Source organism: Panthera onca, chromosome B1 (genome assembly GCF_046562875.1).
Source record: "Panthera onca isolate mPanOnc1 chromosome B1, mPanOnc1 haplotype 2, whole genome shotgun sequence".
Lineage (NCBI taxonomy): Eukaryota > Metazoa > Chordata > Mammalia > Carnivora > Felidae > Panthera > Panthera onca.
Window position 1 is genome coordinate 10,910,117 of NC_138342.1, and position 13,555 is coordinate 10,923,671.

Consider the following 13,555-nt stretch of genomic DNA (forward strand, 5'->3'; position numbering starts at 1 on the left):
AAAATGTATATCACAGAGTTCTAGTAAATTGAGATGAGTTAGGTGGTACACAGGACATTAAATTATATTGAATAGTGTAAGGGAAAGCTACTCTTTTTGCAATCCTTCAGTTTCGTTCAGGAGAGATCCATAATCTGTGGTTTGCTAATCTTCATTTTTTAATTTTATTTTCTTAGAGAGAAAGAGGGCAGGGGAGAGAGGCAGAGAGAGAGGGAGAGAATCTTAAGCAGGATCCACACTCAGCACAGAGCTCAATCCTACAACCCCAGGATCATGACCTGAGCTGAAGTCAAGAGTCGTACCCTCAACCGACTGAGCCACCCTGGCACCCCTGAAATTTTTATTTCTAAATATACATATTTAAGTTTTAAAAAGTAAGTTGATTTAAAAACACATTATGTAAAAATCATATAGATGGTATGAAATGTAGGGAAATAACTTTTTCACTACATGATTGACTATGAAGTAATTGCTTGGATGGATGACATTGAAGTATAGTAAAAATCATGAAAGAGGAATCAAAATGTATAAAGGTTGGGAAACAATAGAGTAAATGACCTACAAGTTCTCCTACTTTTTAAATACCCTATTGTCTACTACACAAATATCTTATAGAAAACATTGCTTGAAAGACTCTTCAAGGGGAGCTGACTCAACTAAGATGACTTACCTGTTTTATCCATCTGTGGCTTGGAATAAGGATATGATGCACAGAGCTAAAGTAGCCATTTTGGATCATGAGGTGGTCTTGAAGATGGATGCCAAGGTCTTGGAGCAGAAAGATGCTTGGGACACTGACGAATACAGAACCACAAAAGTGGTCTTAGGCTAGCTACTGCTAGACTTCTTTTATATGAAACTAAAATAGACTTCTTTCTTGGGTATGCCACTGTGATTTTAGAATTTCTGTTATAGGTAGCAGGACCTAATCTTAAACGATGCAGAATTCAGTTCTGGCGAGAGAGGTACTATAAGAAACAGAATCTAAAATATGGCATTAGACAACACACCAGAAGCAAACAGTAAGCATATTGCAATTCTTTTTCTGCTGCTTCACTATTGGTGTATAGAAATGCAACGGATTTCTGTATGTTTATTTTGTATCCTGCAACTTTACTGAACTCATTTATCAAAGGATATTGCAGCCAAGAAATCTGGCACCCCATGCCATGTGGTGGCAAAGCATTTGGCCAACTTATTGCCTACTGGTAGTTGGAACACAGACCATACACTCACTGAGGCTGTAACATTTAAAATAGAAAAAAAGGAAAATTCCAGAATATTAGTGTACTAATTCCATATTGCTGCATAACAATTACCTGCAAATTTTAGCAGTTTAAAACAGCAAATGTTTATTATCTCATATTTTTTGTGAGTTAGGAACCCAAGCCCAGTCGAACTTGGTCCCTTTTGATCAAGGATTCTTTTAGGATTGCATTCAAGGTATCATCTGGGACTTCAGTCTCATTGAAAGGCTCAGTTGAGATCCATTACATTTCCCCGCCCTCCTTGCAGCTAGGTAAAACAAGGTGACTAAGTTCTTTTCAATGAGATAGAAGTTGAAATGGTGTGGAGAGCCTCTGGGAAAACTCCTTAAGGAGAACTGACTCACCTTTTCCCCAACACCCTGTCTTCCTCCTGATGCCTGAGAAAGGAATCTGATTGCTAGAGCATCATGGAACACGAGGTGACCTGGAGTACAGAAACTAGTACTTGAATAATGAAGCACTTGACACTGAGGGAGCCTAAGTCTCTGATGACCACAGACAAGGTAACTTCTACCTTATCTAAGCCGCTGGTATTTTTGCTGTTTACTGCCACATGGTGCCGAACTGAAGCAAGTGTCCAGGTCATGGCCATTTCTATGAACAGAGAAGCTCTTAGAACAGGGCCTGGCACACAGCAAGTGCTAATACCTATGAGATGTCATTACCACTCTAATGCCACACATTGGTGGACCCATTTGGCCGTCCCAACAACGCAAGAGCACATGGGCTTGATCCGATCTTCACTTTCCATGTGTGAATTCTGAGGCACATTAACCCCAGCGAGCCAGTAAATAACAGAGTAGAGATTCAACCCAGGTATTTAGGCAGCAGAATGCATGCTCTTCAGCATTGCCCCCCGCAATGTCTCCTAATCAAATTGAGCTGTCACTGTTTTCACAACCTACATGCCCATAGATCCATCCTACACTTTTTCTATGAACTATAGTGACATTAATGTGCAGTCAGGGGCTCTTTGAACTAGCTGAATGTACTATAAAGGGTTAACAAAATACGAATTGTAGGAATGTGTTTCCTGCTACGGTGGACGACACCTTTCTGCACACATTCTGTTTCCTACTCCTGGTAAAACAGGTACTCATCTTTCCTTTTGACCAGTCCAGAGCTGGCTGCATAGAGCTGACCTCTCCTTTCCCCACCCTGACCCTGACCTTTGGCTATTAGAAAACCAGAGGCAGGAAAAGACAAGGAGTGGCTGTTAAATTGCTACTAATCTAATTAGGTGTCAGGGTGGAGGCCATGTTAGTGTTGTTTTAAGAGAAGAAGGGGGACACACAGTCCAAAGAGTAGAGGCTCCGAGAGGAACTCCTCCTTGGAAGCTGCCACCTTATTTACACCTTTGTGTCAACTGTTCTTCTTGGTGAATCCCCTTGCACACGGCTAAAAGGGCTGCGTTGCAGAAGCAGCTGAAGTAAAGCAGGAATTATTGGAGATCAGAGGAAGAAGCGGAAGCTTGGGACAACTAACTCAAAGGCCCTGGGTGAGCAGCTTCCAAAGGGAGTGGAAAAGGTTAAATGGACACACCCTGCCCACTGTGTGGTATTTTTGATCCTTAACAACAGTCAGGAAAGTAAGGGGTCAGGTTAAAATTTCAGGACTGATTTGGAAGTTGGGAAACTATGTTCCTCCAGGCTGAGGCCATCAGTCTGTTGTGGAGAGGAAAACCAGAAATGGGAACCTGAAGGTGAAAGTATAGAAGGAGAGAGCAATCCTCAGCACAGCCTGACAATTCGAAAAGCAGGATGATGATGATCGTGACTATGACTCTGATTACGTGTGAGCACTGTTCTAAGCACTTCACATACACCACTAGTCACTTACCCTTCTCAACAAGGGACACCAGGCATCCCCATTTTACAAACGAAGAAATTAAAGCATGGGTAAAGTTAAATAACTTGCCCAAGGTCACATAGCAGGACGCCAATCAAAGCATTCAGTCTCTAGGGACCATGTGCTTCATTACCAGTTCCTCCGAACCAAAGTTTTCAAGTCAGCAAGATGGGAGGAGGTGAATCAATTAATGAATGACCAAATTAATGAATAAGTAAATTACTGAAAGAATCAATTTACAGATGAATGAACTGAGTAAGTGAATAAATGGATGCCACCACTTTTGTGAGGATTACATTGGATTTGTTAGGTCTCCTTAGTCTTTCGCTCGAGAATACATTTTCCAAGAAATCTTTGAATCTGAATTTCATCAAAATTTCTATGAAGGGAAGGCAGGCTGTTATTGGTGTCTCTGTAGGTACAGTAGGGGAGGGTGATCCAGTGTAGGAGAGAGAAGGGAGGCCATCAACACGGCTTTATCTTTCCCTCCAGGCCCAGCCTTGGTGTCTCCCATTTCTCAGAAGCCAGATCACCTGTCTGTTACCTTCCAAACAGATTATATTTTTCTCCTCCCAAATACCATTATAATGAGATTCATCTGAGTTTCACAAAATAACACAGGCTGGAAGTGTGCTATCAACATTCATACTTCATCATTCATTTATTTATTCATTAATTCATTTGTTCAAGATTTATTAAGTCCACCTATGTGATCTGTGTGGACCCAGTCCTGCACTGAGATGAGAGGAGAGTCATTTTCCTAGCTTTGATTCTCCCAGAACTCTGAGGCCCAGGATGGGTATGCAAGAGGTTTATTTGGAGGTGATCCCAGGACAACTGGTAGAGGAGTAAGGGAGTGAGACTGGCCGGAGAAGGAAGGTAATATAGGCCATGTTACTATGCTGGTAAATGCTAGGCTCAGCCCCACCTGAGAACTCGGGCACGTGTTACAGAACTTGCCTTCAAGTGATCCTACCAAGGGGTGATAAAGTTGGGCTACTTATCACCTTAATCTCATCCAGCTTCGGTTGAGGTGAGGTACTCTCAGGGACTGTAACCCTCTTGAACTTCTGGATTTCTCTGCCTGCAGATGCAGAAAAGCTACTCAGGCAGAAAGTTGCAGGTTCCCATTGCAGTATGCTATGGGCATGCACTAGAATAGTGGGTGCCAACAGGTTATATATAGGTGGGGTCCTAAGGCATCTGCTACAAATGGACATGCAGATGATTGATGAAATCAGGAGCTCAAATAGAAGCATGACCAAGGGACTATAATAGCAGACAGGAGGGAACCATAACTTCTTCTCCAATGGGTTTCCCTGATTACCCTCCATCACTCACTTTCTCTCTCTCTCTCTCTCTCTCTCACACACACACACACACACACACACACACTCACACACCAACTTCAAGGCTGATTAAACACCTTTCCTGGTTTCTTTCACAGCTCACAAGCATTCCTTACTAGAAAATTTAACACAACTATTCCTTTTTCCCTTTTTGCAACAACAAAGGACGCTTGAGACCCCCAAGCTTGGAAAAAATCATAGTCCCTTTTCTTCTAATATCTAACTCAACATAAAATCACTCCTATGCATTAATACATGTAGGAAAGTTCAAGACCGTTATGATATTTTCCCATGCTGATAACATAGTTGTGTATATGTAAAAGTATCAAATTATGTCCTAACAATTTCTTGGTATTCCTTCTTTGTTGGTTCCCAGGCACATACTTTGTCAGCTCACTGGGCAGTCTCTATGCTCTTCCCAAGACTTAAGTAAGCATCACGAGGAAGAGAGGGACCTTAGTAACCAGTTTAAAATCAATGGTATCCTCAAGATTCGCACAAAGTAGGAAATCATCAAATACTGTATGGATGGGTGGATGGGTGGATGGGGAAATGGGTGAGTTCTGTTTGGATAGAGAGAAGTACCAGGACATGCCAGAGGCTTGAAAGAAGAAAACTCTGAGCCCAACCTTGGAGGATGGCCAGTGGAAGTCCTCAGACAGAGATTCAGGGTGGCAAACAAGCATATCTTGACTTTTTCTCCAAGTATTATGAGCTACCATTTAACTTAACTGAGCTCTGCTCACAGGTTGGAATCCCTCAAGTCCCTGGGGTTAGAGCCTCTCAGGTCCTTCTAGTCAGCTTGACATGGAAAGACCTCATGGGTGGTCTCTGAAGTTGTCAGCAGCTTTGGCCACTGCCACAAATAATTTATTCCTTCTGCTTGGGCTTTTGCTACTGAGAGGGACAGGCTAATTGGGTCTTCCTGGCAATTCACGTCAGCTAGAAGCTTCCTGCTAAGATCCCTCTACCTCTTTTCCAACCTTTCTCGGTGCCAAGGCATAAAGAGGAGGAACATTTATAAAGCACATGCCTGCTGAGAATACCCTCTAGTGATTGTTTTCTCCAATCCAAGCATTCCCTGCCAGCTACTTCAAAGGCTTTTGAAGTCACTGCTAATTTAAAAGCAATAATAAGATTGACACTGAAATGCTTCCCAGCTGGTTTTTCTGGGCAATAACTCTCACCAGTTCCTTTACAACCTGCTTTCTGTTACAATTTGGGGTTTGCAAAACATGACTTTTAAAACACATTCAAACAGAGCAGAACAAGTTTCTAAAACAAAGAAATAACATGGTCCTAGCATGAATGTAAACATGTTCTTCTCCATTTAGGACATATTTCTTAATAACGAACCTCACTGAATGCACGTTTTAAAGGCAGTGAATCCTAGGCTCAAAACCAACTCTCCCATTTATTAATCGGACAAGCTATTTAACCTCTCTGAAACACCAAGTCCTTCTCCAAAAATAAGGAATGAAAGTACCTCTCTTGAAAGCTGGCCAGGAAAATAGAAGCCCTGGGAATGGAAAATGCAGGTATAGGATGCAGATCAAACCTGGGGTCAAATCTCAGCTCTGCCACTTTTCAGATGGTATCTTAGGCTTGGTTAATTCACCCAATCCCTCTGAGAATCAGCTTCTTTATCCATCAAATGGAAATGATAAGATATATCTCATGTGGTAGGGATAAGGATTAGATTTTATGACATATAAAACATGGCTGAGTAAATGTTCAATAAAATGGTAGGTTTTGTGGATGGGGAGATGAAGAAGAAAAAGTGTGCAAGATGCTGGTACATGGCATTGCACAGCACGCTTAGCCAGCATCATCTATTAAAAAAAAAAAAAAGCTGTTGTCATTGGAGTGTATCAACCGTTGCTTCATAATCAATCACCCAGAGCTCAGTGATTGATTTTATTACTCTTTTTATTAGTTTTACAGTGTTTCACTATAAACACTTTATCAATGTTTGAGCCCAGGCTTAAAACAACAGTTAAGCGTGGCTCATGATTCTACACTTCACCTGCAAGTTGGCAGTTCTCCTGATCTAGGACGGCCTCAGTTGCAATGGTTTGTCTCCACTAAACATGGTTTCTCATCCCCTGGCAGGCTAGCCTCAGCTTGTTTACACAGGGGCTGGGCAAGGTCCCAAAAGAGAGTGAGTAAAAGCTTGGAATTGGCACTTCACAACTCCTGCCACATTCATTGGCCAAAGCATATCACCAGGCCAGCCCGGATCCAAAGACTGGGGGAAAGAGGGTACCTTTTAATGGAAGGAGTTGTAAAATTACATGCCAAGGAAGGGGAAAGCATGCCCATTTTTACAATCTACCTCATTTCCCCAAAATAAATTATAGTGGACATTTTACAACAAGTTTATCATGGGAATTCATAAGCTCTATCTTCAGGCATAGGTTCAGAAACAGCCTTTCAGAAATGATCAGTTACAAGATTTCCTTTTGAAAAAAAAACTTGTCAGGCAAGTGGTTTGCATCATACGTCCTTGGGAGAATTAACCTGGCTTTACTTACATGCTGTCAGTAAAATAGTTTACCATCTGATGGCACCTTCCCATGCCTGTGGTAGGACAGATACATTGTCATTGTGCAGCTCTTACCAGAGCTAGGAGAGGATAATGGACAGGATGCAGCTCCTGAATTCCAACCTTGTCACAGGCCATCCAGTTCAGGGTGGGTAGCTTTGCCCAGGACCTAGAACTTGTTGGGGCTACAAGAAAGGCTAGAGCCAGTGCCTTCAGGGATGGGAGGGGATCAGTCATAGCAAGAGTAGAAATTCCAGCTTATTCAAGGAGGGAGAGAAAATTGCTCTTAAAGTTTTGTCTCATTTCCAAGGTTTTATAGAGAATTTATTTTTCAAGAGCACAGAATTTAAAATTAGAATTTGGTATGAATCCCAGTTCTGCTGTTTATTCACTCTGTGACCTTGGACAAATTGCTTACCACTCCTGGTTTCCATTCTTCCCAGCTCTAATATGGGGACAACAATACTTAATTTATAGTGATGCTATAAGGACCATATTAAGGAAATACCAGAAAGGGCCTGATATAAGCTGGGCTTTCAACAAATGTTTGGTCCACATTCCATCAAACCAGCAGCCTCCCAAAATTAAATATTAGTAGCAAAAATCAGAGTGAAGTGTTTGAGTAATGAATGTTGCATATATTCTTTCTGACATAGCACGACTGTGCACCAACTAGAGATAGTGAAGAAGAAAGTGACCCAAGTTGAGACTTCAAAAAACTGGGCTCCTAAAAATACCACCCCTACCTTTCAACCCATTCATCCCCACCTGTGACTTCTTATTCTTCAGTTTTTCTCTTCTAAGTTGATCTGGGTGGTCAGCTTAGCCAGAATTACCTGTACAACCTTGAAGCCAGAGAATAATGGGAAACATGGGATTCTGAATCCCAGCCTTCTGTTTCTATATCCAGCCATTCAGGATAGAAAGAGAGGTCAAAGTCACCTATCATGCAGACCAGGTCCTAGAATTTGATCTATCACAGGCCCAGCCTCAGTCATCCATGGCTGGATGTTACCCTGGAACATAAGTTTCATTTAACACAAGTGTCAATAATTTACTGAATATGTAATATGTGCAAAAGTATGTGTTATAACAGTACTAATAACTAGTACTTACTTGGTGTCTACCATGTATCACACACATGAAATATATAGATACATATTTAGATATAGGTATTCTAGTTCTTACAATGATCCTAAAAGAAAAGTGTTGTATAGTTAGGGTGAGGTTTGGCTAAAAGTAAGGGAGACCAGAAACTAAGAGTGCCTTAAGACAAAGTTTATTCCTCTTTCATCATAAAGTTTAAGACAGAAAGTGGCAAGCTATGTTGACTTTGCTCCAAAAATTTCTTAGGAACCCAGGCTCCTCTGGGTGTGGCCTCCATTCTCAAAGTCTCCTCATGGTCCAAAATGACTGCCTTAGCTCCAGTCATTATGCCTGCATTCCACCCAGCAATGGGGAGAAAGGGAAAAAGTAAGGGCAAAAAGTATACACCTAGCTGTTTTTTTTTTTTTTAAATCCAAGTAGAGACTAGTGACATATTACCATATACTGTATATCACTGGACAATACTTAGTCAAGAGCTGTGAGACTTGCTGGAACATATGGAAAATATAGTCTGCAGTCTGGGTGATGATTATTTCTAAGGAGGAAGGGGAGAATGGATATTGGAGAAAAACTAGCAGTCTATGCCATTGTCATTAAAACCCCTTTATACAGAGAAGGAAAGACCCTCAGAGATGGTGTCACTTGCTGAATTGGTAAATAGCTAACCCGTATTTGAGCCCAAGATTGCGCGAGTTTCTACATCCCACTCTTTATACTAAATTATATTGTCAAATTCTATTATTCTAGGGGAATCAAGACCCTGGATCATGTCATTAATGAGGATATTAGTGTAGTGTAGTTCCATAAATGCCCCATCCAAGACTTTGTACCTCTTCCTTCCACTGCCATACAGCAAAGATAATGTTTAAGGATTATTGCTTTATGCTGGTGAAACCATTTACTAGCTGAACAATTTTGGAGAAAATCACAAAAATGCATTGCTCTTTTGAGTTTCCTCATCTGTAAAATTGATATAATAATACCTATCTACTAAAGTAAAAATCCAGGGCTTTAATATATGTGAAAGCAATATACAGATGAACACTACAAATAGATATTAACACTTTTTTATATAAGGCATTGGGGATGTTATTTTATTTAAGTGTGTTCTCAGAAGTGAGGAAAATTTACTTCTGCTTGGGCCAACTTTTGTGGATGTTGCAGCATTTTTATTTATTTGGTGGTCAGGAAAGTGGAGAGGAAGGTGCTCCAGGCAGAGCCTCCCATATAGGGACATAGAGTGTTTGAGAAACAGTAGGAAATGAAAGGAGAATGAATCTCCATGGATGTTTGGTGAAGGTCAGTTAACCTTGCAATTATGTGGCCACACTGTGGATGACCTTCATTCTCAAGGCTACCTTGTGGTCATGATATTAGGTGGCTGCCCTAGCCACCCTGGTCACCATTGTTTTGTCCAGGGCATCTTTTGGAAGGAGAGAAGGCAGGAGGAAGTTGGCAGAGGTTGTGGTAACTCTGGAGCCAATTCCCAGAAGAACATCTAAGAGATGGGCCAATGAGGGATTAAAAAAAGACCCTGGAAAGAGGACATCTCACCCCATTTCCAAATCAGCAAGGGCCAGGATTATGCAGTAGATGCTCTTATATTAGCTCATACCCTGAAGATCCGAGACTTTGATGTTATTATTCTTTTATCTTAAATCTAACAGTAAAAAATCAGAAGAATGCTTGTGCTTCTTTAGCAACATGATAATAGAAGGAGCAGCCATCACATCATCCACAGCAGCCGGAACATAGAGTACCACCTGAGGCATGAAGGAGGGGAAGAAACAGGTAGGAGCAGGCAGGCTGCTCGTAGAAGCCAAAGGATAAGTTCATAAGAGTCACAGTGGGTTTTCCAGTGCTGGAGCCCCTGAACTAAGCCTTGGCCTTCTCCCTTAGCTTAAAGCTAAGATTCATAGTTCATTCAAATACATGTCTACACTTCTTTCCCAATGCAGAGAGAAGGCTTTGGGCTGTGTAGGGCTTGAGGCTTATGCAACTCAGGAAACCTCTGTGAGAAATAGAATACAGATTTAGGATTATCGACTTAATTTTGCAATAGACCTGTGCAAAGAGAGTGAAGGGGAAAATAAGGTAAAGAGAAAACCAGTTGGTAAGGAAACATTATCATGGGATTGGATTTTAGACTTGGCTCTAGAATCGCTAACCATCCATGGGACAATAGATGGGTCACTTGCTTCTCAGAGACTCAGCTTTCCTTCTGGAAAATGAAGGTGTCCCCCAACCCCACCACTCCATCAGGTAGGGTCATGGCAGGAAACAAAGGATTCCTTCACAATGGGTCATAGCAGAAGGATTCAGTTGGGGAGAGCTGGGTGAGGATAAAGCATAAAAGGTGCTGGTAGAGCAGCCAGGTTTTGCATAGCAGACAGTTGCCACCAACACTAGTTCCAGAAAGACAGGCAACTGAGCCCCAGAAAAGGTCAGTAACTGCGTGGAGACAACCTCTCAACGGTGTCCTCAGAGATGCAGCCCACACTGAGTAACCTCAAGGAAAGAGACTGGGAGAATAAATACCCCATCATCATTCACCTACCACCTACCACCTGCCAGGCCTCCTTGTTGGAGAAACCCACTCAGAACTCAGAAGGTAAGGGAAGCCATCAACGTGGTCCAAACAGGTCAGTCTTCTGAGGCACAGGGGAGAAAGAAAGATGGACATGGTCTGGAGGAGCAAAGACACCTGCGAGAGTTCCTGGTCTCCTCATATCTGACATTCTGGTGGGCTGTCTGTACAGAAGGTCTCCACCCATTTCCTGGCTTAAAACAGAGTTTAAAAGCTTTATCTCCTGATTTTCACTCTCCACTATAAAAATGGCTCTGCCCAAAGATAATAAAGGCAGCTATAACATGGTGTCCCATACCCCCTGAAAATGGAATGCTCGAGCTAGACTTTAAATTCTGGCTTTGGGCCCATCATGCCATTTCTTAGAGCCTCAGTCTCCTCATCTGCTTCACAAGATCATTGCAATAACCAAGTCAGATCATAAGGTTTGAGCTTTCTAACCTATAAATCAGCATGCTTGGTCTTTTCATCAGGTCCTATTCCTGCTACGGTTTTATCCTCTGATTATATCAAAGGGCCCACCTTCCCTGAGATTGGCATTTACCTTTTGCCTTTGGGCCCCTGCATGCACCATTCCCTCTGCCTGGCTTGCACTCTTAATCTCTCGAGATCAAACTCAAACACTGTAAGCCAGTTCCAACGTCCCTGCTCTGCCCCCAGACATGACCAGTGTTGCACTGCCCCAGAACTCCCTACATCCTCTATTATAGAGTTTCAGAGGGTGACCACTTACCCGTGTCCCTCTCTCTGCTCTAGATTCTGAGCCCATGTCACATACCTCCTGGGCTGAACCCATGTCTTGGCATATGATGAAGGGATTCTAGGGGTTTGATGAAAGATAAAACAGGAAGCAAAGGAAGGAAGAAAAGAGAGGAAGGAGAGACAGGTTGGGTCACCTTATGCTGCTGTGGATCTGGGTTTCTAAGGCTACAGAGTTGGTTCACACTAACCGCCGATACAAAGATTCTCCCTTCTTAGATTTTGTCTCCAAAAGTTTGTGAAAACACAATCTTCCTGGTTTTTTTGGGCTGAACCCATATACTTCTCCACTGAAGTGAGGTTGTATTGTGGGCTTGCAGGTGGTGATGTAAGTCAAGAACATTTATTAGCCTCAGATCAGTTCTGGAAAGCATCTGCCATCTTTCAAGCCACCAGGCAAAAGATTGTTTCAGAGCAAAACCACCTTCTGAACAGCAACCAAGCTTTTAGGATTGGCTTCCCTAACATCACAGGTGGAGGGGCTGGGGAGGAATACAAGACAGGAGCACTCTCGGAGTCAAAGTTGGGGAGTACATTGTTACCTATAAAGTATGAGTTCACTTCATTTGCATTTGCATGACATCTTCTACCTGCCTGTGTGTCTTTGAAGCTATAATCGCCTGTTGCTGTGGCTTTTCACGAGACGTTTGATGAGGATTTTGTGAACTGAGAGAAGTCAGTGCTGAAACATGTGAAGGATGAGTACCTATCACCTCTCTATCACCGAGATAGGTACTGTTGGCATTGTCATTCTGGGGAGGCAGTTGAAGGGTCTAGGCCCCATAGTTATCAGCTATAAGTGGCTCCCAAACAAAGACAGGTCCATGACCTTACTTCCAGAGCCTGTGAAAGTGACCTCACTTGGAAAAAGTGTCTTTGCAAATGTGATTTAAGTCGAGGATCTTGAGATGAGGGGGTCTCTGGAACTATTTGGGTGGGCCTGAAATCAAGTGACAAGTGTCCATATAAGAGACACAGAGAAGAGACACAGGGGAGAAAGCAATGTGACGATTGATCAGAGAAGTGGCCACAAGCCAAGGAATGCCAACAGCAGCCAGAGGCAGGGAGAGGCAAGGGAGGACTCCTCCTCTAGAGCCTCCCGAGAGAGTGTAGACCTACTGGCTCCTTGACTTCAGACTTCTGGCCTCAAGAACTGTGAGAGAATACAATTCTGTTGTTTGAAGTCACCAAGCTTACAGTCATTTGTTATAGCAGATTCAGGAAACTAATACAGTGTTGAAGCCAGGACTCAGACACAAGTCTGCCTGGCCCTGCTCGATAACTTGGGATTTTCATTTCAGAGACCTCATTTCCTAAACTATAGAAGGGAGCTACAGCAAAGATTAAGCAAGGTAATGTGTTCATGTTAAGTACCTGATACACTGCTTAGGAGGGAGACCTCTGCCATACCTTAGTGGAAATTTATGGAGCCAGCGGGGCACAGAAGGAGACGAAACTCAGGAAGCCTCAAAGCTTGGGTTCAGAAGACCTGAGAATATTTTCTGCCATTTCTTGGCTGTGGGACTTTGGTCAATTTCCTTAACATCTCTGAGCCTGAGTTTCCTCATTAGTAAAATGGAGAAAATATCTACCTTCCAGGACTGTTCTAGATAGCAAATAAGAGCAACTTGAAACATGGCATAATAAAGATTAGCACAGTGCATGTTCCTTTCTTCCTTCTTGGTTGCTCAGAATTAGTAACATAAGCCAGTTTCTCTGCTTAGGACATGTTAGATATGTATAAGGGAAGGTATGCCTACATTGTTTTCAAATATTCGGTGAAAAGTCTAGCTCTTACAACCTCGGATTGAGTCCACACTAAGCTAATCGCTGGAAATACAGAGTTGAATACGGATGAGCAGAACTCATTTCACCAACTTAAAATTCTCTCAGAATTCATGATTTGAGCACTCTGAACTGAACTTGAACTCTTTGGCATTCGAATTGGCTTATACAGTTTTGATTGCAAGAAAAGAGAATTTTAAAAAGTCATTAAACAAGGTGAAAAGCCTTATTGGACACGAATTGGCTCTTAAAGAATATTACAATGATATAAAGCTCAAATGGGTCAGAAATTTATGAAAGTCATTTC

General features: G+C 42.2%; 1 long non-coding RNA gene across 1 annotated transcript in view; it reads right to left on the minus strand.

Annotated features, from left to right (window-relative positions):
• Window positions 1–670: 670 nt before the first annotated feature.
• LOC132692696 (uncharacterized) overlaps window positions 671–13,555 on the minus strand; it is a 59,403-nt gene continuing 46,518 nt past the window's right edge. The window contains exon 2 of the long non-coding RNA XR_009616526.2: window positions 671–794. This is a non-coding gene — a long non-coding RNA (uncharacterized LOC132692696). The remainder of the gene's footprint in view (window positions 795–13,555) is intronic.